The sequence below is a fragment of the Bombina bombina genome, chromosome 1 (genome assembly GCF_027579735.1).
Source record: "Bombina bombina isolate aBomBom1 chromosome 1, aBomBom1.pri, whole genome shotgun sequence".
NCBI lineage: Eukaryota > Metazoa > Chordata > Amphibia > Anura > Bombinatoridae > Bombina > Bombina bombina.
In genome coordinates this window covers 1138156383-1138181623 of record NC_069499.1, presented here as the reverse complement: position 1 = coordinate 1138181623, position 25241 = coordinate 1138156383, and positions in this window count along the sequence as shown.

Sequence of the window (25241 nt, the reverse complement as noted above, 5' to 3'; positions counted from 1 at the left end):
TCAATCAACCCGATCGTACTAGATCGGGTTGAATTGTTGCGATTCCTGTCCGCCTGCTCAGAGCAGGCGGACAGGGTTATGGAGCAGCGGTCTTTGTGACTGCTGCTTCATAACTGCTGTTTCTGGCGAGTCTGAAGACTCGCCAGAAACACGGGCCGTCAAGCTCCTTTCGGAGCTTGATAGATAGGCCCCATGGCATGAGATCTCGCGCAGGGGGTAAGTAGCACAGCGATGGTAGCAATTTCTAAATATATATGTATATGCTTATATACATATGTATTTATGTATTAATAGGTGTATATAAACATAAATATATATGTATATAAGCATATACGTACCAGTATATATTTACTGGGAACACACAGTTCCCATAGACCTCAAAGTAAAGGCACTTTTCACTGCCATGTTTTTTGTTTCAAACACCCCACACCTGCTAACTTTAGCCACTTATGCAGTTACTTTATTAAAAAATAAAAAAGCTCATATGTGGTGGCAATTTGGTAAACTTCGACCCCTTTGGGACGCAGTCAAAACTTACTTCCAATCGATCCTTGGAGAATATTTCGACCTAACCCCAAGTATAGCTTTATTAAACTATCTTCCCAGATCTTCATGCAAAATTAAATCCCTTCTCTTACAAATTGGCCTCAATGGAGCCAGATCACTGATAGCAGGTTTATGGAAAACTCCCACTATTCCCCCCAAAAAAAGCTGAGAGTGAGTCACAGAACTCCTAGACTTAGAGGAATATGGATACGTTAAACATAATAAACTAACATTCTTTTCAGAGGTCAAGTTTTATTGGAAAAAACTCAATACAGTTACATAAAGACAGACCACTACATCAATCCTTCACACAACTCCAAAACACTCCACTCATTGAAACTTTGGATGCAGAGGAGTCCTCCCGCCCCGGAACTTAAAGGGACATGAAACCCAATTTTTTTCTTTCATGATTTAGAAAAAGCATGCAGTTTAACACAACTTTCTAATTTACTTCTATTATCTAATTTGCTTTATTCTTTTGATATTCTTAGCTGAATAGCATATCTAGATAGGCTCAGTAGCTGCTGATTGGTTGCTGCACATAGATGCCTTGTGTGATTGGCTCTCCCATGTTCAGTGCTCTTTCTTCAACAAAGGATATCTAAAAAATGAAGCAAATTAGATAATAGAAGTAAATTGAAAAGTTGTTTAAAATTGTATTCTCTCTCTGAATCATGAAAGAAAAAATTGGGTTTAGTGTCCCTTCAAGCCTTGCCCCTCTCTCTCAACTCTCCTTCCTTTCCTATAGCCCTACCCATAATTACCTGCACCCCATCTCTCACTGGTCACAACTACTACTTGAGGTATGTAACCAATGATATGTTTTGAATATGATTTACTATTGAGACTTTAAATGCTAACTATTGTACCCATGGAATACCACAGCAACGTCACACTTGATAAATGCATGAACAGAATGGATGCGAACATGAATATGTCAACACTATAAGATTGTAAACAACAGTTATAAATTGTTGAATTTTAGTTGTTATAACTAATTGTTAGAGCCAAATATGAAGAAAGCTTGTAATATTTCTGTCTACTCAGAATTTATGCAAATTGTAACATTATTACAAATGTTATTTTAATAAAGATTAAAACATCCCACAGTCACCAACTTTAAAGCCCCAAAACTGCCTAGTACAGTTTTTCTTTAATAAAAAAAATATATAATGCCCTCTATTTGAGGGCATTTGAGGCAATTTTAGAAAATTAACCAGATATCTAATTTCGGAGCACTAATTGCTCACGGTAGCAATAAACAGCCACTTGTTTTTTATCTCTCCACTTGTAATCTAGCCCTATATGTTTCTTATATAGTACTATCCACAACCTGCTTTTAAAGGGACAAAGTGGAAATTTTATTACACAGAAAAGCAATAATAATCACTGCAATACTTTGGAACAAGTTTTATTAATATTTATAATTGTGGAATAATCACACCTGTTTTCTTATAGTAGTAGTAGTAGTACTAGTAGTAGTAGTATAGTAGTCTCATTAAATAGAATGAACAAGACACGAACAAGACACGAACAAGGGGCAGCGTTCCAGAGGGTGTTCAGGAATCTTCTACCTAAGCCTGGTTCAAGCATGCCAAATTTATAAACACTCTGTTGCCTGTGATTGTCTTTAAAGGGACAGTCTACACCAGAATTCTTATTGTTTTAAAAGATAGATAATCCCTTTTTTACCCATTCCCCAGTTTTGCATAACCAACACAGTTATATTTATATTGTTTTACCTCTGTGATTATCTTGTATCTAAGCCTCTGCAAACTGCCCCTTTATTTCAGTTCTTTTGACAGACAGTTGCAGTTTAGCCAATCAGTGATAGCTCCCAGGTAACTTCATGTGCATGAGCACAGTGTTATATATATGAAAAACATGAACTAACACCCTGAAAAACCCGTTAAAATGCATTCTTAAGAGGCGGCCTTCAAGGTCTAAGAAATTAGCATATGAACCTCCTAGGTTAAGCTTTCAACTAAGAATACCAAGACAACAAAGCAAAATTGGTGATAAAAGTAAATTGGAAAATTGTTTAATATTACATGCCCTATCTGAATAATGAAAGTTTGTTTTGGACTAGACTGTCCCTTTAAGTTTTCTCGTATGCATTTGATAGAATAAGTAGTTTTTTTTTAAATAGTTTGTTAAGTAAAGTTTTAAAGTAATTTTGTAATGGCATTACCTATTCTGCCATAAGTTAATTACAAGATAGATTGTAGCTCCATTGATTATATATACAGTATATGTATATACACTGCTTTTTTTTGTAAAAGAAAAGGTGCCGATACTCAAAAAAAAATAAAGGTGCCAGTACTCATTGATTATTGATTGATAAATTCTGCTCAGTAACTTTGAGAAAAGCAAAGGGATAACATTATTTACAGTGTTTGATGTATTCTGCAGCCCCCTCTTATGAAAACTACAGTATTTAAATGATAATTACAAATATTACCTGTTATTAGTTGGCAGAGGTGGGGGTACTCAGTACCGGTGAGAACCCCGACATAAAAAGCCCTGTATATACAGTACATAAATCTGCAAGAAAAGCACTAACCAGGCACCAGGGTGCAAAAAGTAATGATATGTATCCAAGAAGAATCACTCACTGGATTTGAAACAAAAAAGTTTATATAGAACACACTTCTGTGAAGAAAAGAATTCAGCATTTTTTGAGTTGCATTGTTTTTTTTTAGCAAGATATTTTTTGAAAAAGGTTTATGGAATCTAAACCAATGTTTCCAATGGGAATTCTCTTGGATTAAAATTCGACCTATATTAAATGTGTTTCTAATAACTTGTTATACCAGCTGCAGAGTTTAAAATGTATGGGAAAGTGTTCCTTTAGGTGTATTTTTTATATATGATATACATTAGCTGCTTCTGCTAACTGAAACCACAACCCAATACATGGCTAGATAACTAAGTTAAAGGGCCATAATACCCAAATGTTTAAACACTTGAAAGTGATGCAGTATAGCTGTAAAAAGCTGACTAGAAAATATCACCTGAGCATCTCTATGTAAAAAAGAAAGATATTTTACCTCAAAAGTTCCTCAGTAGCCACCTCCCATTGTAAAGGATTTCTAAGCAGCATTTTAGTGTGTCTGTCCTTGGACAGCTGAAAGGATGAGCCTTGTGAACTCTCATATTATTTCACCAATCAGGTAAAGGAAGCTTACTATGAAATCTTATGAGAGTTAAAGGGACATTAAACCCAAAATTTTTCTTTCATTATTCAGACAGAGAATACAATTTTAAACAACATTCCAATTTACTTCTATTATCTAATTTCCCTCATTCTTTAGATATCCTTAGTTAAAGAAATATCAATGCACATGGGTGAGCCAATCACATGAGGCATCTATGTGCAGCCACCAATCAGAAGCTACTGAGCCTATCTAGATATGCTTTTCGGGAAAGAATATCAAGAGAATGAAGCAAATTAGATAATAGAAGTAAATTAGAAAGTTGTTTAAAAATGTATTCTCTATCTGAATCATGAAAGAAAAAAATTGGGTATAATGTCCCTTTAAGTCAAATCTCATTAGATCACAGTAAGAGTTCATGACCTCAGCACTGCTGATGCTGATTGGCTGCTGTTCATTTCTTCATTTTTTATTTTTTTTACCTGCAGCTGGGAGCAGCTGAGTATAACTTTTTACACAGAACTTACTCTGCTGAGCTGAGGAGATTGTGAGGTAAAATATCTTCCTTTTTTACATAGAGATACTCAGGTGATATTTTTCTGTTAGCTTTTTACAGTTATACCGCATCAGTTTCGAGTGATTTAGCATATGAGTATTATGTCCCTTTAAGTGCAATTGCTGTATTTTTACAATAAACTCCGTATTACAAATAGAACAGCAGTGTTTAAATTACCTGCAAGTTTGTTTGCATGAAATCGCGATAATTTGCACTCCCTATACTTTCTGGGCCCAGCCAAGTGCAAAAGTGTGCTTGTATTAGAAGTTGAAAGTTAATGCAATCGTTTGAATACAATTGCATTTTACGCACAATCTTTTTTCTTGACTTCAAAGCTCGCATAGAGATAATAGTTTTTTGACCTACACTATTCACCCCCTACACAATTAACCCCTAAACCTCCACTACTCCCACCGCAATAACCAACTACACTGTTAACCCCTAAACCATCGGCACCGCTACCCATATTGCAATAACCCCTACTCAATTAACACCCTAGCAGCTAACCCCCCAAGACCCCTAACCTAAGACTCCCTAAGTTCCAAAAAAACAATACCTGTAAAAAAAAACATATTAAAAAGTGCATAAGTTATTTTAACAATTTTGCTGGAAAAAAACCTAAGCTAAAAAATGCCCTGAAAAGGGCATACAAAATTTTAGCTCTTTTGTTAAAAAAAAGCAACCCTATATTAAAACTTGAAAAAAATTTGTACCCACCATCTTGAATCCGGTTCCTTTGGGGAGGCAGCGGCGGTCCTCCTCTTCCACCTGATCCGTCTTTATGCTGTCTCCCCAGCACACTGAAGATTGAATGCAAGGTTGCCCCTTATATAGGGTTGCCCTTGAATTTCTATTGGCTGATTTTTTTTATTTGTATTCAAATCACCAATGGAAAAAGCTTTCATTCTATTGGCTGATTTGAATAAGAATTAAAAAAATCAGCCAATAGAAAATGCAAGGGCACCTCTATATAAAGGGGAACCTTGCATTTAATCTTTAGTGTGCTGCAGTGACAGCATGAAGACGGATTGGGTGGAAGAAAAGAAGAGGTTTGGATGGAAGAAAAGATGAGGACAGCCCCAGAGGACCTTGGATGAAGACCGAAAAAGAGCATTGTCATGGACTCGCTGCTGTCCCCCCAAGGAGCCAGATTCAAGGTGGTGAGTATAAACTTTTGGGCGTTTGCTGTAGTTTTTTTTTTGTGGGGGGGGGTTTGTTTTAGTGTGGGGGGTTATCCAAAAGAGCTAATCACTTATGCCCTTTTCAGGACATTTTTTTTATGCAAAAGAGCTAAATCACTTGTCCCCTTTTTTTAGGATAGGGTTTTTAGAATAGTTTTTTAGATTAGGATTTTTTAAAGATAGATTTTTTATTTTAGTGCTAAATAGCTGTAATTACTTCAGGGCAATGGCCAACAAAGCCCTTTTCAGGGAAAACATTTTTTAAAGATAGTTTTTTTGGAGGGAGGTTACTTTGGTTTTAGTATAGTTTTTTGTTACAAAATAGCATTGATTACTTCACTGCATTTTAGTTTTAGTATAGGTTTTTTTGGGGGGGCTTTTTAAGGGGACTTTAGTTTTAGGATAAGGTTTTTACTGGTAGTTTTTTATTTTATATATATATATATATATATATATATATATATTTTTTTTTTTTTTTTTAAAGTATTGGTAGTGTTTTATTTATTTTTTGTAACCTAGTGGGTCTTCCGGGGATTTGCTGCACGGGGGTTAATAAGTTTGGGGTTGTTTGCGATGAGGGTTATTAGGTTAGGGGGTAGTTTGCAATGGGGGGTACTAACAGCTTAGGGGTTAATAGAGTAGGGGTAGTTTGTGATTGGATAATAGCAATTTAGGGGTTATGTAGTGTTGCAGGGTAGTTTGCGTTGGGGGATGTGGCGGTTTAGGGGTTAATATTGTAGTGGTGCTAAAAGAGTAGGGTGCGTGGCAGTTTAGGGCTTATTAGAATAGGGGGCTTATTGTGATGGGGGTTAGAGAAAGAGTATAGGTGTTAGTTTTTTTTTACATCGCTGCTCCTTTGAACTCAATGGTGTGAATATGATTCATGAAAGTGATATCCTCTGTTAACTTTTTGCGCACATTGGGTTTTGTGCAAGCGCAAATTTTTTACTTTATTTGTAATACCAGAGCTACCCAATGCGCAAAAAGTTAACCTCTAGTGATGTTAATGCTTGAGTGGGAGCGATATTTAGATACAAGATAATCACAGAGCTAGCCGTGTCCTAGATTACAAGTTGTGCAGTACGGCTATACCGCTGAAAAATTGGCATTTGTGAGCAGAATATTCAGCTCACCCGTATAACAAGTTGCAGCGGTACAGCTATACCGCTAGCATTTTAGCCTATACTGCCACGATGGCTTTTGAGTGTGGAATTTTCAGGTCACCCGTTGTGCAGTCTGGCTATTCCGCTAGCGTTATAGCTTATACCACCACGATCCATTCCTCTATCAGAGACCAGTAGTTATGGATTTTGCAAAACAAAAATGTTTTACAAAACTCATAACAAAAATGTTACAAAGTACATTAACACCCATAAACTACCTATTAACCCCTTAACCCCCATCACTCGAATCCCAAATACTATAATAAACCTATTAACCCTTAATGCTCCGCGCCCCCACATCGTTAACACTAAATTAACCTATTAACCCCTAAACTGCCGACCCCCTACATCGCTTACACCTAAATAAAACTATTAACCCCCTAATCCGCCGCCCCTGACATCTCTGACACTAAATAAAGTTATTAACCCCCATCGCAAATACTAAACTAAACCTATTAATCCCTAAACTGCCAAGCACCCACATCGCGACTACCTAAATTAACTATTAACCCCTAAACCTAACACCCCCCTAACTTTAAATTAATGTTACAATATAACTACAATATAACTACCTTCAAATAAATAAAAACTTACCTATGAAATAAAAAAACCTAAGCTTAAACTATAAATAAAACTAACATTACTATTTAACAAAATAAAATATACCAAATATAAAAAGCCTAAATTACAAAATTAAAAAATCCTACAAAAAAACTAACATTACAAAAAAAAATATCTTAAATTACGAAAAATAAAAAAAATCTAAGATTTCAAAAAATAATAAACAAAATTATCCAAAATAAAAAAATAAACATAATATAATACCTCTATAAAAACAAAAAAGCCACCCCAAAATAAAAAAAGCCTTAATCTAACACTAAACTACCAATAGCCCTTAAAAGGGCCTTTTGTAGGGCATTGCCCTAAAGAAATCTGCTCTTTTTTGGAAAAAAAAATTACAAAGTCCCCCCTAACAGTATTACAACCCCCACCCACCCAAACCCCCACAATAAAAAAGACCTAACTATAATAAACCTAAGATACCCATTGACCCTAAAGGGGCATTTGTATGGGCAATCAGATCTTTTGCTGCCCATTAAAATAATAAGATAAGCCCTAATCTAAAAAAAAAGAAACACCCCAAAAAAAAAAAAAAAAAACACCGAACACTAATTCAGACAAATATACTTACCATTCCTGAAGTCCGGCGGTGAAGGTCTTCTTCCAGGCCAGATCCATTTTCAATCTCCATCCAGTGTCGCGGAGTCATCTTCCATATTCATCCAGGGGTTTGCAGAGCTGAGGCGGCACGGAGTGGAGCAGGATCGGCGACCTTGATGACATAAGACATAGAGCCTCATCTTCATGCAATTTCAGCCAATAGGAATGCAAGGTACCTCAATATATAACTGGTACCTTGCATTTCTATTGGCTAAAATGTTCAAATCAGCCAATAGGATGAGAGCTACTGAAATTATATTGGAATCCTTTTGGCTGATTTGATTTTTTTAGCCAATAGGAATGCAAGGTACCCCAATATAAAACGGATACCTTGCATTCAATTTTCAGTGTGCGGCGGACGATCGCATTAAGAGGACCCTCCACGCTGGATGTCTGTGCGGCCGCCTTTCCAGCTCCACTCCGCGCCACCTGTGCTCCGCGCCACCAGGATGAAGAAAGAAGATGGCCCCGTGCTCAATGAAGATGGATCCGCGGCCCAGTGATCGGCAAGGTGTCCGTACACGGACACTGTTGTTTGGCAGTCCATGACTAGCTAATAGAATCAGTGGTACGTATCTGCATCAGTATATTAACACCCAGCACTATATAATGACACAGTAGTGACACTAGCACATGGGTATAGAGGAGGGTAGATTATAGAATCAGTTTTATCTGCATCAGTATAATAACACCCAGCACTATACAAAGACACAGTAGTGACACTGGCACATTGGTACAGTCAGAGGAGGGTTGGTTATAGGATCAGTGGTATCTGCATCAGTATAATAACACCCAGCACTATATAATGACACAGTAGTGACACTGGCTCATGGGTATAGCCAGAGGAGGGCTGGTTATAGGACCAGTGGTATCTGCATCAGTATAATAACACCAAGCACTATAAAATAATGTTTTTAATTTCAAATGTACCTTGGTGATCTTCACTAAGGTCTGTACTTTGGAAAATGTCCGCCACAGCCTTTGTCTGTGCCTATCCCTGGATCCACCTGGAAGAAGGCCTTTACCGCCAGACTTCAGGAATTGTGAGTACTTATGACGGGGTTAATGTTAGGTTTTATTTTTATATAGGACAATGCCCATACAAATGCCCCTGTGGGCAATTGGTAGCTTAGGTTTATTTTAGTATTTTAGTTAGGTCTTTTTTATTTTAGGGGTTTGGGTGGGTGGGGTTTTTTTGTATTTTTTTTTTTCTTCAAAAAAAGAGCGGTTTTCTTTAGGGGAATGCCCTACAAAAGGCCCTTTTAAGGGCTATTGGTAGTTTAGTGTTAGATTATGATTTTTTTATTTTGGGGTGGCTTTTTTGTTTTTATAGTGGTATTAGATTAGGTTTAATTTTTTTTTATTTTGGATAATTTAATTTATTATTTTTTGTAATCAGATTTTTTTTTATTTTTCATAATTTTTTTTGTAATGTTAGTTTTTTGGTTTTTTTTCGTAGTGTTAGGATTTTTTAATTTTGTAATTTAGGTTTTTTATTTCTTGTATATTTTATTTTGTGAAAATAGTTATGTTAGGTTTATTTATAGTTTAAGCTTAGCCTTTTTTATTTCACAGGTAAGTTTTTATTTATTTGAAGGTAGTTATATTGTAACTTTAATTTAAGTTAGGGGGTGTTAGATTTAGGGGTTAATAGTTTAATTTAGGTAGTCAAGATGTGGGTGTTTGGAGGTTTAGGGGTTAATAGGCTTAGTTTATTATTTGTGATGTGGGTGTTTGGTGGCTTAGGGGTTAATAAGTTTAGTTTAGTATTTGTGATGTGGGTGTTTGGCGGTTTAGGGGTTAATAGGTTTAGTTTAGTATTTGCGATGTGGGTGTTTGGCGGTTTAGGGATTAATAGCTTTAGTTTAGTATTTGCGCTGTGGGTGTTTGGCGGTTTAGGGGTTAATATGTTTAGTTTAGTATTTGCAAAGTGGGGCACAGCAGATTAGAGGTTAATACTTTATTTAGGGATGGCGGATTAGGGGTTATTAGTTGGTTATGCAAAACTGGAAAATGCGTAATAAAGGCATTATCTATCTTTTAAAACAATAACAATTCAGGAGTAGACTGTCCCTTTAAAGTGAATGTAAACTTTGCCAAATTAATTCTCTGTTTTTAAAAATACTATTAAAAACAGGGGCACTTTCATTCATGAAAGTTTACATTGAAGCCGTTCTTTTAAAATACTTACCTTTAATTCCTAGCAAGCGAGGAACACCGGAGCAGCGATTCCTCCGCCCCCAGGACTTTTCTTCTTACTTCAGAAATGACGAATCCGGCTTCCTCCAATCACGGCGTGTCCTCACTCAATGTTTGCTCTGGGGGGGAGCCGTTATTGGAGGAAGCCGGATGCATCATTTCTGACGTAAGAAGAGACTACCTGGAGGCGGGGAAATTGCTGTTCCGGTGTTCCACACTTGCTAGGAATAAAAGGTAAGTATTTTAAAAGAACGGTTTCAATGTAAACTTTCATGAATGAAAGTACCCCTGTTTTTAATAGTATTTTTCAAAACAGGGCTTTCATTCGTGAAAGTTGACATTCACTTTAAAGGGCCTTAATACCCAAATGTTTAAACACTTGAAAGTGATGCAGCATAGCTGTAAAAAGCGGACTAGAAAATATCACCTGAACATCTCTATGTAAAAAAGAAAGATATTTTACCTCAAAAGTTTCTCAGTAGCCACATCCCATTGTAAAGGACTTCTAAGCAGCAAATCAGTAGGCTAGTCCCGGGACAGCCGAAGGGATGAGCCTCGTGCACTCTCATGTTATTTCCCTATTCAGTTTAAAGGAAGTTTACAATGAAATCTCATGAGAGTTAAGTCAAACCTCATGAGATCACAGCAAAGGATCACAGTAAAGGATTTCATGACCTCAGCACTGCTGATGTTGATTGGCTGCTGTTCATTTCTTCATTTTTTTATTTTTTTTTTACCTGCAGCTGGGCTGCAGCTGAGTATAACTTTTTACACAGAACTTACTCTGCTGAGCTGAGGAAATTGTGAGGTAAAATATCTTCAGGTGATATTTTCCTGTCAGCTTTTTACAGTTATACTGCATTAGTTTCAAGTGATTTAGCATATGAGTATTATGTCCCTTTAAGTTAAGAAATATTCAGTATAGGTGGAGATACAACATGCAAAATAATCTATTTCAAATGAGAAAATAAAGGTGAAGGATCTATTTGTAAACCGTTTAATACACTCCATTAGGTAAAATGGATCATTGGGAGTACATTAACCCCTTAACGACCAAGGACGTGCAGGGTACGTCCTCAAAAAAAAGGCAGTTAACGCCTGAGGACGTACCCTGCACGTCCTCGGTGTGGAAAGCAGCTGGAAGCGATCCTGCTCGCTTCCAGCTGCTTTCCGGTTATTGCAGTGATGCCTCGATATGGAGGCATCCTGCAATAACCATTTTAAGCCATCCGGTGCAGAGAGAGCCACTCTGTGGCCCTCTCTGCACCGGAGATCGGTAGCTTACAGCGTTGGTGGGTGGGAGCCGGACCGGGAGGCGGGTGGCGGCCATCGATGGCCCTAGTGGTGTGGAGGGGGGCGGGATCGTGGGCGGGGATGCCAGGGGGCGCGCACTGACGCGCGCACGTGCACGGGAGGGTGGGGGCGGGCGCGTGCACGGGGAGGGAGCGGGTGGGAACCGCTACACACAGAAAAAAAAGTGTAGCAAAATGGAAAAAAAAAAATAAACAAATCGGATAAAAAAGAAATCAGTTAGGTGGTTGGGGTTGGTCTGTGGGGAGGGGGAAGCTACACTACAGAAAAACCGGGCAAAAAGTAAAAAAAACCCATATTTTTTTGCAAACTGGGTACTGGCAGACAGCTGCCAGTACCCAAGATGGCCCCCAATAAGGCAGAGGGGAGGGTTAGAGATCGGTTTTGGGGGGGATCAGGGAGGTTGGGGGCTAAGGGGGGGATCCTAGACAGTAGCATATGTAAATATGCTAAAAAAAAAGTTTATTATTTTTAAAAACCCTTTTATTTTAGTACTGGCAGACTTTCTGCCAGTACTTAAGATGGCGGGGACAATTGTGGGGTGGGGGAGGGAAGGGAGCTGTTTGGGAGGGATCAGGGGGTGGGATGTGTCAGGTGGGAGGCTGATCTCTACACTAAAGCTAAAATTAACCCTGCAAGCTCCCTACAAACTCCCTAATTAACCCCTTCACTGCTAGCCATAATACACGTGTGAGGCGCAGCAGCATTTAGCGGCCTTCTAATTACCAGAAAGCAACGCCAAAGTCATATATGTCTGCTATTTCTGAACAAAGGGGATCCCAGAGAAGCATTTATAACCATTTGTGCCATAATTGCACAAGCTGTTGATTTCATTGAGAAACCTAAAATTGTGAAACATTTTTACGTTTTTTTTAATTTGATCGCATTTGGTGGTGAAATGGCGGCATGAAATATACCAAAATGGGCCTAGATCAATACTTGGGGTTGTCTACTACACTACACTAAAGCTAAAATTAACCCTACACGCTCCCTAAAAGCTCCCTAATTAACCCCTTAACTGCTGGGCATAATACACGTGTGGTGCGCAGTGGCATTTAGCGGCCTTCTAATTACCAAAAAGCAACGCCAAAGCCATATATGCCTGCTATTTCTGAACAAAGGGGATCCCAGAGAAGAATTTACAACCATTTATGCCATAATTGCACAAGCTGTTTGTAAATAATTTCAGTGAGAAACTGAAAGTTTGTGAAAAAATTTGTGAAAAAGTGAACGATTTTTTGTATTTGATCGCATTTGGCGGTGAAATGGTGGTATGAAATATACCAAAATTGACGTAGATCAATACTTTGGGATGTCTACTAAAAAAATATATATACATGTCAAGGGATATTCAGGGATTCCTGAAAGATATTAGTGTTCTAACGTAACTAGCGCTAATTTTGAAAAAAATGGTTTGGAAATAGCAAAGTGCTACTTGTATTTATGGCCCTATAACTTGCAAAAAAAGCAAAGAACATGTAAACATTGGGTATTTCTAAACTCAGGACAAAATTTAGAAACTATTTAGCATGGGTGTTTTTTGGTGGTTGTAGATATGTAACAGATTTTGGGGGTCAAAGTTAGAAAAAGTGTGTTTTTTTTAATTTTTCCTCATATTTTATAATTTTTTTTATAGTAAATTATAAGATATGATGAAAATAATGGTATCTTTAGAAAGTGCATTTAATGGCGAGAAAAACGGTATATAATATGTGTGGGTACAGTAAATGAGCAAGAGGAAAATTACAGCTAAACACAAACACCGCAAAAATGTAAAAATAGCCTTGGTCCCAAACGGACAGAAAATGGAAAAGTGCTGTGGTCATTAAGGGGTTAAATGGGAGAAAATATTAAAATACACTGTCCCTTTAAGATCTACCACTTGGCTGCGAAGTTCTGCTATGAATGTACTACTATTTCTACAAAGTTATTTCCAATACTATTTCTAGAATGTTTCACAAATCAACATGAGACCCTGACCTCCTGATCTAGCAATTTCTGCACTCTGTTCAATACTTTGGTGCCAGAATGGTTTAGAAATAAATGTGATTACAATAAATAGCACAACGTAGTGAGACTTGCTCTCCCCTCACCTGCTTACACAGGCGGCTCCCCCCAGGCTGCCTTGCTGTCAGCTTAGCTGAGCAGGCAATCAAGGAACTGTCTCCAGCCCAGGCAAAAATTCACAGCTTTGCCGCTGATTTTTGTGCGATTCGATTTCAGATTACTCCAGTCTATTTTCAGATGCTTATGAGGCATCTCCGCCAAGAACAGCAGAATCAAGCTGACGACTAATCCCAGGTCACCTTTGCGATACGACCCTCACAAATGTGTGCTGATTTACCAGCATAGCACTAATGAATTAAGGAGAATGTCTTGGTGGGTGCTGGGCAATTTATAATCCCGTAAATGCCCAGAATAGTAATGATAGAGATGTCCTGTAAATGCAACTTGCTAGTAAAAGGCATTCTGGCAAGACAAACAATGACACTTAGCTTTTTACCCCTAAAGAAGTATTTGTGTTTTTAGAAGTAGAAATAGTGTTTGCTAGAAATAGATTTTACTGAGAACAAAACACAAGCATGAAAAATAAAAAAAACTAAGAGAAAAATCCCTTAGGCACACGTAATCATATATTTTTAAAATTCCATCAATTATATAAACAGCCCCTGATGTAGGATGCAAAACAATCTCATTCATTTGAAGAAGCTAGTACAAAAAGTGTGACTAACCCAATTGGGTTCATCCCCATTCCCTTTATGTGTAACAAAATTCAAGCTTCTAATAATAATGTCTCTAATTCCTGTTAGCCCATGGATCGAATACACTAAGGTTGGAGAGGTACCTTTTGTTTTAAAGGAAATGTAAGGCAAATTGCCTGTAATGCACATAAGGTTTAAGGCCAAAACGGAGGAGTGGGAGTGCTCTGGTTTGTGTGTGTGAAACAATGTTGCAGATAGAGAGGAGGGGTTCTAGTTTACCTTTTTAAACCCTGTACAGGAAGTACAAGTGTTCTTTCTGCTGGTTTCTTCAAAGTTTTCACATGAAGCGTTCAAGTACCTCCAAAGTGAATCATGGGGGCTAGGGAGGAACCTACAGAGAGAGAAGTCGTAGAGGAGAGTGATGAAGCTGAGGAATAGATTGCACCATCCCCTGAAACGGTGGGTCGAACCCCTTTGTTTTCTCCTTCCCATGTCCCTCCCCAGGGTGAGCCTAGTAAGGGTGGTAGTACTACGACTGTGCCTGAGATCTCTGATCAGGCCCTGTTAGATGCCATTTCCCAGGATGGTGGCTGGGGTGTTAATGTAGGTCCCTCAGATGTGGCGTCTGAGGCTGTGGGCCATGCAGCCTATGTAGGGCCTTTGCGTGGCGATGCGGTGGCTGGCCCTTCCGGTTTGGCCCCCGGTCCCCCCAGTGTCCCTCCCGGTACATCCGTGATTTTTTCGGGCCCTCCCCAGGTCAATTCTGGTCCCTCGTGGCCCTGTAATGTCCGTCATATAGTTGGTGGGTATAGTGGGAGCGCCTTGGCCTTACCTGGGCCTTCTGCGGCCTTGTCCCAAGAATCCATTGAGGCGGCGGTGTCCCTTTTCCAAATGCTGGCGACGGCGATGTCCGAGGCTCCAGGTGGGTCCCACGTGGTCCATAGTCCAGCGATCGGTGTTGCGCAGGCTCCTCCGGTGGCTTTGGCCTTCTCTGCGTCGACTTCCGGTCGCGGGTCCTCCAGCGGCGGTACTTCCGGTGACATCACTTCCGGTGACGTCACTTCCGGTTCCTCCATTCGACACCCAGCTGTGAAGAGGAGTGCATCGAGTTCTTCTAAGGCCTCAGCGGGCAAAAATAAAGGTGCTGAGACCCAGTATGTGTAGAATGAGTGGTGATAACGTGGATTCTGATTCCACGGACGTGGCAATTGCCACGGATGATGGCAGCATGGATGGGATAGACTATGCTGATAGCCATAGTAGGCCACAGTGCGCGACCACGATTCCGCCCGCTGCTAGGAAGGTAGTTACTCGGTCGGCTGCTAGGCAGGGTTACCCATCACAATTTCATAGTCTAGATATGGAATTAGCGCCTACTAGAAGTCGCAAGAAGGCCCCTGCCCAAGCCCATAAGACATAAGACTTTAGCGAGGATATTGAAGATTTTTCTGAGGAAGAGCAAAGTATGCATGTTGGAGAGGGGCGTGGTAAGCGCCCATGTGGTCCCAGAGTGCCTGAGAGGGGGGAAGCAGTGTACTCCTCTCTTGCATTCTGTTTTTCAGGATAGCGACATGGCAACTACTGGAGATTCCGGAAGTGGCATGGAGCGAGGAACAGAGAGCGGTGTAGATTCCATGATGTCGGAGGATGAGCGTCCATCGACTTCAGGCGTGGTGGCGATACCGCCTAGGACAGGGTTGCAAACCGGAGAGTCCTCCGTTTCAGTGGGGTTCAGGGGTTTCAAAACATCCTCGGATGATTCTGGGTCAGAGAATAACAAAGAGTTGGGTTTAAATGCTAAGGGTCATAAGCGCATGTACAAAATGCTTAGGTGGTTGACTGAGGAAAGAAAGTCTGCTAGGAAGGGGTTGCAAAGATCTTCAGAACCTGTTACCTCTGAGAAGTCTGATAGGGCATCCCAACCCAGATCCAGAGTCAGTGAGGTATGTGGACCTGCTAACCGCAAGGTGGCACTCCACGGCGATACACGATCCTGGTCATCTTATGATTTGCACGAACATCTTAAAACTAAGACGGTTTGGCACATTCAGGAGGGGAAGTATGTCAATATCTTTGAGCTCTCTGTGGAAGCCTTAAGGCAGAAGAAAAGAGCCGAAGATGGGACCGGGCCGAAGAAATACCAGCGCCCTGACATGTTCCACTAGTGGCTACGTTGTTTCAGGATTTACGCTTCTTGTTTTTTGGAAAAGTGGCCAGATCAGTGTTTAGCCATATTAAAATATATGGAAATCATTGCGGAAAATTATCGTGATGAGCCTGGCAGGATTATGATGAAGAATTCCGCAGGAAGATGGTAGGTAACCCTCTTCTTGACTTCGGATGTGTGGAGATGCAGCTTTGGGCCGGGCTGGGTCTTGAGAAGGTCCCGGGGACTTCTGCTCCTCCAGCGGGATCATACCAAGTCCGCTCTGCTAGTAGGTTTCGCAGGATCTGTTGGAAATTTCAGGATAAGCACTGCGCGTTGGGAACTGCGTGTGCCGTGACTGCAGGGAACCTCAACCAGCTGCAGATTGCGTCAAGAAAAGTGAGAAACAGGATAGGGCTGGATCACGCAGCCCTGTTGTCGGTAAGAGCGGACACCCCGCTGAGGGTGGCCGCAATTAGACCTTGGCTCACGCTGTACCCGGAGAGGTATGCGGCTGCCTTGCTGGAGTTGGGTCTCCAGGAAGGTTTCATTATTCCGGTACAAGGTAAGGTTAAGGGTTCTGCGGGCCACAGGAACCTGAAATCAGCTTACCAGTTTCCAGAGGCATTAGTTTCAGGCCAGGCATGTCCCTGGGGTTGCTAATATTATAGCTGATGCGCTTTCTCAGTTCCAATGGGAAAATTGTGGGCCATGCGGCCTATGTAGGGCCTTCGCCTGTCGATGCGGTGGCCGGCCCTTCCGGTTTGGCCCCCTGTCCCCCCAGTGTCTCTCCCGGTATATCCGTGATATTTTCGGGCCCTCCCCAGGTCAATCCTGGTCCCTCGTGGCCCTGAAATGTCCCTCATATAGTTGGTGGGTATAGTGGGAGCATCTTGGCCTTACCTGGGCCTTCCCCGGCCTTGTCCCAAGAATCCATTGCGGCGGCGGTGTCCTCCTTCCAAATGCTGGCGTCAGCGATGTCCAGGGCTCTAGGTGGGTCCCACATGGTCCATAGCCTGCGATCAGTGTTGCGCAGGCTCCTCCGGTGGCTTCGGCCTTCTCCGCGTCGACTTCCGGTCTCGGGTCCTCCAGCAGCGGTACTTGTGGTGACGTCACTTCCGGGTTCCTCCTTTCAACGCCCAGCCGTGAAGAGGAGTGCATCGAGTTCCTTTCTTACCTGCAGAGCCGCGGGGGGGGGGGAACTTTGGCTCCAGGGGTTAGGCCTTCAGGGGCAATGGGAGCTAAAGGTGCTCAGGGTGCTCGGGGGCTTAAGGCAATAGAGAAAAGGGGCAATGGAGCAGCAAGGGAGCAATATGTGAGTTATAACAGGGCATATGGAACCGAATTCAGTTCAGGTGATCAGGATAAGAGGGCTAATAAAACCGCTAACGTTGTGCGGTCAGGGGCTAAGGCCTCAGCGGGCAAAAATAAAGGTGCTGCCAAACCTAATAGGCCCCGTATGTGTAGAATGAGTGGTAACATGGATTCTGATTCCATGGGCGTGGCGATTGCCACGGATGATGGCAGCATGGATGGGATAGACTGTGCTGATAGCCATAGTAGGCCGCAGTGCGAGACCACGATTCTGCCCGCTGCTAGGAAGGTAGTTACTAGGTCGGCTGCTAGGCAGGGTACCCCATCACAATTACATAGTCTAGATATGGAATTAGCGCCTACTAGAAGTCGCAAGAAGGCCCCTGCCCAGGCCCCTAAGACAGTACAGTTTAGCAAGGATATTGAAGATTTTTCTGAGGAAGAGCAAAGTGTGCATGTTGGAGAGGGGCGTGGTAAGCGCCCATGTTGTCCCAGAGTGCCTGAGGAGGGAAAAGCAGTGTGCGAGCACGGGGAAGGGGAGAACTTCCCCTGTGTGGTACTCCTCTCTTGCATTCTGTTTTTCAGGATAGCGACATGGAAACTACTGGAGATTCCGGAAATGGCATGGAGAGAGGAACAGAGAGCGGTGCAGATTCCATGGTGTCAGAGGATGAGCATCCATCGACTTCGGGCGTGGTGGCGATACCGCCTAGGACGGGGTTGCAAACCGGTGAGTCCTCAGTTTTAGTGGGGTTCAGGGGTTTTACATCATCATCGGATGATTCTGGGTCAGGGAATGAAAAAGAGTTGGGTTTAAATGCTAAGGGTCATAAGCGCATGTACAAAATACTTAGGTGGTTGACTGAGGAAAGAAAGTCTGCTAGGAAGGTGTTGCAAAGATCTTCAGAACCTGTTACCTCTGAGAAATCTGATAGGGCATCCCAACCCAGATCCAGAGTCAGTGAGGTATGTGGACCTGCTAACCGCAAGGTGGCACTCCATGGGGAAACCCGATCCTGGTCATCTTATGATTTGCACGAACATCTTAAAACTAAGATGGTTCGGCGCATTCAGGAGGGGAAGTATGTCAATATCTTTGAGCTCTCTGTGGAAGCCTTCAGGCAGAAGCAAAGAGCCGAAGATGGGATCGGGCAGAAGAAATATCAGCGCCCTGACACGTTCCACGAGTGGCGACGTTGTTTCAGGATTTACGCTTCTTGTTTTTTGGAAAAGTGGCCAGACCAGTGTTTAGCCATATTAAAATATATGGAGAATATGGAAATCATTGCGGAAAATGATCGTGATGGATCCTGGTGGGATTATGATGAAGAATTCCGCAGGAAGATGGTAGGTAACCCTCTTCTTGACTTCGGATGTGTGGAGATGCAGCTTTGGGCCCGGCTGGGTCTTGAGAAGGTCCTGGGGACTCCTGCTCCTCCAGTGGGATCATACCAGGTCCGCTCTGCTAGTAGGTTTCACAGGGTCTGTTGGAAATTTCAGGATAAGCACTGCACGCTGGGAACTGCGTGTTTCTTTCGGCACACGTACTGCAACTGCAGGGGACCTCACCCAGCCGCAGATTGCATCAAGAAAAGCGAGAAACAGGATAGGGCTGGATCACACAGCCCTGTTGTCGGTAAGAGTGGGCACCCTGCTGAGGGTGGCCGCAATTAGACATTGGCTCGCGCTGTACCCGAAGAGGGATGCGGCTGCCTTGCTGGAGTTGGGTCTCCAGGAAGGTTTAATTATTCTGGTACAAGGTAAGGTTAAGGGTTCTGCGGGCCGCAGCAACCTGAAATCAGCTTACCAGTTTCCAGAAGCATTAAAGGAGAAATTGGGTAAGGAAGTTTCGCTGGGTAGGATGGCCGGACCATTTAGGGCAAAGCCAATGCCGGGATTGGTTATTTCTCCTTTAGGGGTCGTGCTAAAGAAAGACCCAGGGAAGTTCAGGATGATTCAACACCTTTCCTACCCGAAAGGCAGGTCAGTCAATAACGCCATCCCGCAGGAATTGAGTACGGTTCATTATCAGTCCTTTGATGATGCCCTAAGTGTGGTTCGGAGGTCTGGTCAAGGTGCCTTGCTGGCAAAACTTTATATAGAGTCTTCCTTCCGGCTGCTTCCAATCCGTTGTTTACCCATGGGGTGTTCAAATTCCTGCGCCTATTTTGAGGCTTTCAGCTCCTTCTTACATTGGGCTGTTGCCGAGGTGGCGGGGGAAGATAGAATTGCTCACTATCTAGATGATTTTTTTATTGGTGGCCAGACGGGGCTCCAGGGAATGTGAGTTACTTCTGCACACCATGAGACTATTAATGACAAAATTTGGTGTTCCCTTGGCAGAGGACAAAACGGAGGGCCCTTGTACATTTTTAGGGATAGAAATTGACTCTGTAGCCGAGGAATGCAGACTTCCGGCAGATAAAGTCCGGAAGATGCTGGAGGAAGTGAGAAGACTTGCTTCTGCGTTTTTTTGCATGTTAAAAGAGCTGCAATCCCTGTTGGGTCTGTTCAACTTCGCAGGTCGAGTCATCCCTATGGGGAGAATTTTTCTAAAAAAAATAGAGCGCCTGTTGCCGGGGTGACCTCCCCTTAGGCAAGAATAAAGGTTAACAAAGACATGAAGGACGATTTCCAGGTTTGGGATCAGTGCCTTAGGAATTTCAATGGGGTTTGCATTTGGCGGAAACCTCAGACGCCTGCGCAGTCCATTCACCTTTTTACGGATGCTGCGGGGGCTTTCGGCTATGGTGCTTACCTAGATGGTAGGTGGAGCGCTGAGCCGTTGCCGGTCGAATGGACCATTAAGTGCTTACCAGGAACATGTGCCTCCTGGAGCTCTTCCCCATTCTGGTGGCATTGGAGATCTGGGGAGATGAACTTAAAAACAGTTCTGTGGTTTTTTGGACGGACAATATGAGTGTGGTCTTTCCATCAATGGACTCTCATCTTCATCCCCCGCAGTGGTTAGATATCTTAGGATTCTGATCTTGGGGTGCCTTAAGTGGAACATTGAGTTTAAGGCTAGGCATGTCCCTGGGGTTGCTAACTTTCTCGTTTCCAATGGTAAAATTTTAGGAAGTTTGCTCCTAATGCTGTGACTCATGGTGTTCCCTGTCCTCCTTTCCTTTGGCAGGTGGCACTGGATGCAGTCTCTGATTCCACTACTGAAGGCGTCCCTTGCACCTTCCACTTGGAGGTCTTATGTGAGGTACTGGAAAGAATGGGTATTCTTCTGCGATGTTCAGGGATTTCCTTCCTGCGCAGGTGGGCAAGAATGGTTGTTGCGATGGCTTGCGGAGCTTAGAACTAAGCAGGTAAAGAAGGGGGCGGTGACAGCGCGGTTGGCAGCTGTATCCTTTTTCTGTAAATTGTTCACGCTGATGGACTCTTCCAAGACGTTTTTGGTGTTCCAAATTCTTCAGGGCTGGGGGAGGTCGGAAGTGCGGCGACCTGACATTCGGGAACCCCATAACTGCTGATCGGTTACTCCTGTTGCTTCAGGTTCTACCTGACGTCTGTTCCTCAGAATTTGAGGTTCAACTGTTTTCCGCGGCGTTCGCCATGGCATTTCATGGTGCCCTTCGAGTTGGGGAATTGGTTCTGCAGTTTAAGATGGCGAAAGTAGGAGGTGTGTTGTCCGAACACGTTAGATTTGCCGACAATGGGGTATTGCTATTCATTCCAAGATCAGAAGTATAGGGGTGCTTGGCTGTCACTCCCTGTGAATCAGGGTTCCGCCAGTTGCCCTTACGTCCTGTTGAAGGCCTTCTCAGACGTGCGTCCAGTGAGTTCACATAGGTTTTTTTGTTTTTTTTTGTTTTTTTTTGTATATATTTATTGATAGAATCCATGAGGGGTACAGAAAAAAGAAAAGGGCAAGAAAAATAAACAAGGAGGGTATTTTACATAACAAATATGCATGTTTAAGAATTATAAATAAACATTTTCCGGCTAGCATAATAACATAGACCTTTCCTGTTAAGATATACTTCAGCCAATTAACCATAAGTTTGCATAAAGACATTAAGTGCTAACTCAATCCTTCAAATCCCATACCTTCCTCAATAACACAGAGATAAAATGATTCCTTCCCTACATGGATAATACTTTATTGTATGCTGTTCGAACAGCATAGTATAAGCAATGAAGAAAGAAAAAGAGAGAAAAAAGAAGAAAGAGAAAAAAAAAAATATATATATAAATAACAGAGAAAAAAAAAAAAAAGAAAAGGGGAAAAACAAGTTTACAGTGTGCTCAGACTTCTCTTATACAGCGCTTAATAGACCAAAGGTAACTCTTCTCTAATTATGGCATTCATTACATACTCTGTAAATCTGAGTGGATAGATCATTTTCTTTTGCATATCCAATGGCTGAGAATATATAAATATTTTCCATTTTTTAAAGAATCTATCAACTTCCTTAGTTTTATCTATCTCCAATAGACATTGTTCTATCGTCATTAGTTTAAAAATATGATTCTTTACTTCCGATACAGCAGGTAGTTTTTTCGAGATCCATGTTTTCAATAATAAAAACCTAGCCATCCCAATAACTACTTCAATAAATTCCTTATTATTGACCTTATCTTTTTTATCTGGGGGGAACAAAAAAAATACCAAGGCTCGATAAATCTTAATCTCTTTTTTTAAAATTCTTGATAGCCAGAAACTCATTCTATTCCAAAATTGTTTAATTAATGTGCATTCCCAAAAGTAGTGCACAATATCAGCCCCCTTACTGCCACATTTGACACATTTATCTTGTGTTTTGTTATTCCATCTTGCCATGATATGTCAAGATATGCTTGATTCAATATATTAATATGTACTTCTCTAAGGAAGATCTTATTAGTTGAGTTCACATAGGTTTTTAATTCACCAGGACGGTACCCCTCTTACAAGATTCCAATTCCGGAGGGTCCTGGGATGGGCTGCAGAAAAAGCAGGGTTAAATCCCAATACCATAGCTCCTCACTCATTTAGGTTTGGAGCTGCTATGACAGCGGCGGCTTTAGGTTGGTCTGCTGACCGTATCATGGCATTGGGGAGGTGGAAATCTAGGAGATATCAATTATATGTGAGGCCCCTTTTATCCCACTGCTAAGAATTACGGTGTGTTGATGTTGTGATGTTTTCACTGTCGTGGTATGAACCTAACACTTGTTTCTATTGCAGGGCCTAGCAGTGGTTTGCTCCATGCCTGGATAGTGGGGCACTCGTTCGTGCACTGGGCAGCCATCCGAGCTTCTACTCGACCTGGAGGACAGCAACTGAAGTTCTCTTCATCTAGGGTGGTTGTCAGGTGGCTAGGATGAAGAGGCCTTTTTCTGGGCAGATCTGCCTGGATTACTGCAAGATGCCATGAAACATTGGGAGAAACCCCACTTTTTGATCCTCCACTTAGGTGGAAACGATCTGGACTCAATTCCCGGACGGGACTTGAGTGCGGTGATCCAGTCAGACCTGCGCACCTTCAAAGCTTGGATGCCTGGTGTGAGAATGGGATGGTCAAACATTATTCCTAGGTTGACATGGCATCATATGGCCAGCTATAGGGCTGTGTTTCAGGTCAGGAAAAAGCTCAATAGGGACGTAAGGAAATTGATATTTGAGCTTAGGGAATTTGTTGTGGAGCACAAAACCATTATGGCAGCTGACCGGAGCCTCTACCGAGGTGACGGGGTACATCTTTCGGACCATGGCATGGACCTGTTTATTGAAGACCTAAGACAGTCCCTACTCCAATTTGTTTGAGTTTGGGTGGCGGCGAGAGTGGCCCTGAATACGTGGGCAATCTCGTGGTGGGTGGACAGTGTCCGGGGCAGGATGTGATCGAGGTAGAGTGACGGCTACTTCCGGCCAGGGGAGAAGTCCTCAGACGCGTGTCTGGGGTGTTCCCTGCCCGTGCGATTCAAGCCGAGAACTCCCTAAGCCTTTCCAGTATTAAGCTATGCTCTGCTTCCTCTCCTGCGTCCTGGTACTGCCCATCTTGTTAGCATGGGTTACTACGCATTAGCTAGTACCTAATTGCCACCCCCCTGGTCCATGTTTATTTCTGCTAGTCGTTTGGTTCCTGTGTTGCCACAATAAACGTGACCTGTGGGTTTTATAACCAATAAGTTGTCTGTGTGTTTATTTCTATGTTAGAAATGAATTTAAAGGTTTACATTAAACTTAAGAATGTAAATAGTTAAATTATGATAATTCTTCCCACAGAGGAGGATATGGCATTTAATCCCTTAAAGAAATGTAAGGCAAATTGCCTGGAATAAACAATTTTGTGTGTGTGAAACAATGTTGCAGATAGAGAGGAGGGGTTCCAGTTTACCTTTTTAAGCCCTGTACAGGAAGTACAAGTCCTCTTTCTGCTGGTTTCTTCAAAGTTTTCCCCACCCTGTCCTTCCCTTTTTTATTATTTTAGGCAGCAATCGTTAGGGGATTCATCTCAAGGGTGCTCCCTAGGATTAGGGTTGTCCAAGGCATGATGAGGGCTAGCCAGCCTATTTCTGTAAGCCCAAGGACATTAAAGGGACATTAAACCCAAAAATTTTCTTTCAAAATTCAGACAGATTATACAATTTTAAACAACATTCCAATTTACTTCTAATATCTAATTTGCTTCATTCTTTAGATATCCTTTGTTAAAGAAATAGCAATGCACACGTGCAAGCCAATCACAGGAGGCATCTATGTGCAGCCACCAATCAGAAGCTACTGAGCCTATCTAGATATGCTTTTCAGGAAAGAATATCAAGAGAATGAAGCAAATTAGATAATAGAAGTAAATTAGAAAGTTGTTTAAAATGGTATTCTCTATCTGAATCATGAAAGAAAAAAAATTGGGTTTAATGTCCCTTTAAGTTTCAGCTCCCCAGGTGTTCAATGTGGTTTGCACCTTATTGACCCTGGTCCTACTGGTACGGAGTGGTGGGTTTGCACCTTGGGCTGGCGGGTGGACAGTGTCCGGGGGCAGGATGTGATTGAGGTAGAGTGACGGCTACTTCCAGCCAGGGGTGAAGTCCTCAGACTCGTGTCTGGGGTGTTCCCTGCCTGTGTGATTCGAAGCCAAGAACTCCCTAAGCCTTTCCAGTATTGAGCTACGCTCTGCTTCCTCTCCTGCGCCCTGGTACTGCCCATCTTGTTAGCATGGGTTACTACGCATTAGCTAGTACCTGATTGCCGCCCCCCTTATCCATGTTTATTTGTGCTGGTCGTTTGGTTCCTGTGTTGCCACAATAAACGTGACCTGCGGGTTTTATAACCAAGAAGTTGTCTGTGTGTTTATTTCTATGTTAGAAATGAAGTTAAAGGTTTACATTAAACTTGAGAATGTAACTAGTTAAGTTATGATAATTCTTCCCACAGAGGAGGATATGGCATTTAATGCCTTATGGATTATCAGAAATGTAGGCATTGTCTAGATTTTCTAAATATCTAGGGATACTTTGGGGTGATATCTAATTGTGTACCCACCTATGGAATAAGTACATTAGTAATTGTCATGCTCTTGCCCACAGTTCCTTGCCAACCTATTTGTCTCTTCTTATTTGTGACTTTATAATACTATATATGATTTATTTATCATTAATTTTAAAATAAATAGTATTTGATTTCTTGTTAATAGAATATGTTCATGTGGTTTTTCTAACTCTCCTACTTGATTTTAGACTATATTTTAGTCCTCACATATCCTCAGATATATCTCTATCACATAGGTGTTAGCTTTCAAGCGCTTTTTATCTC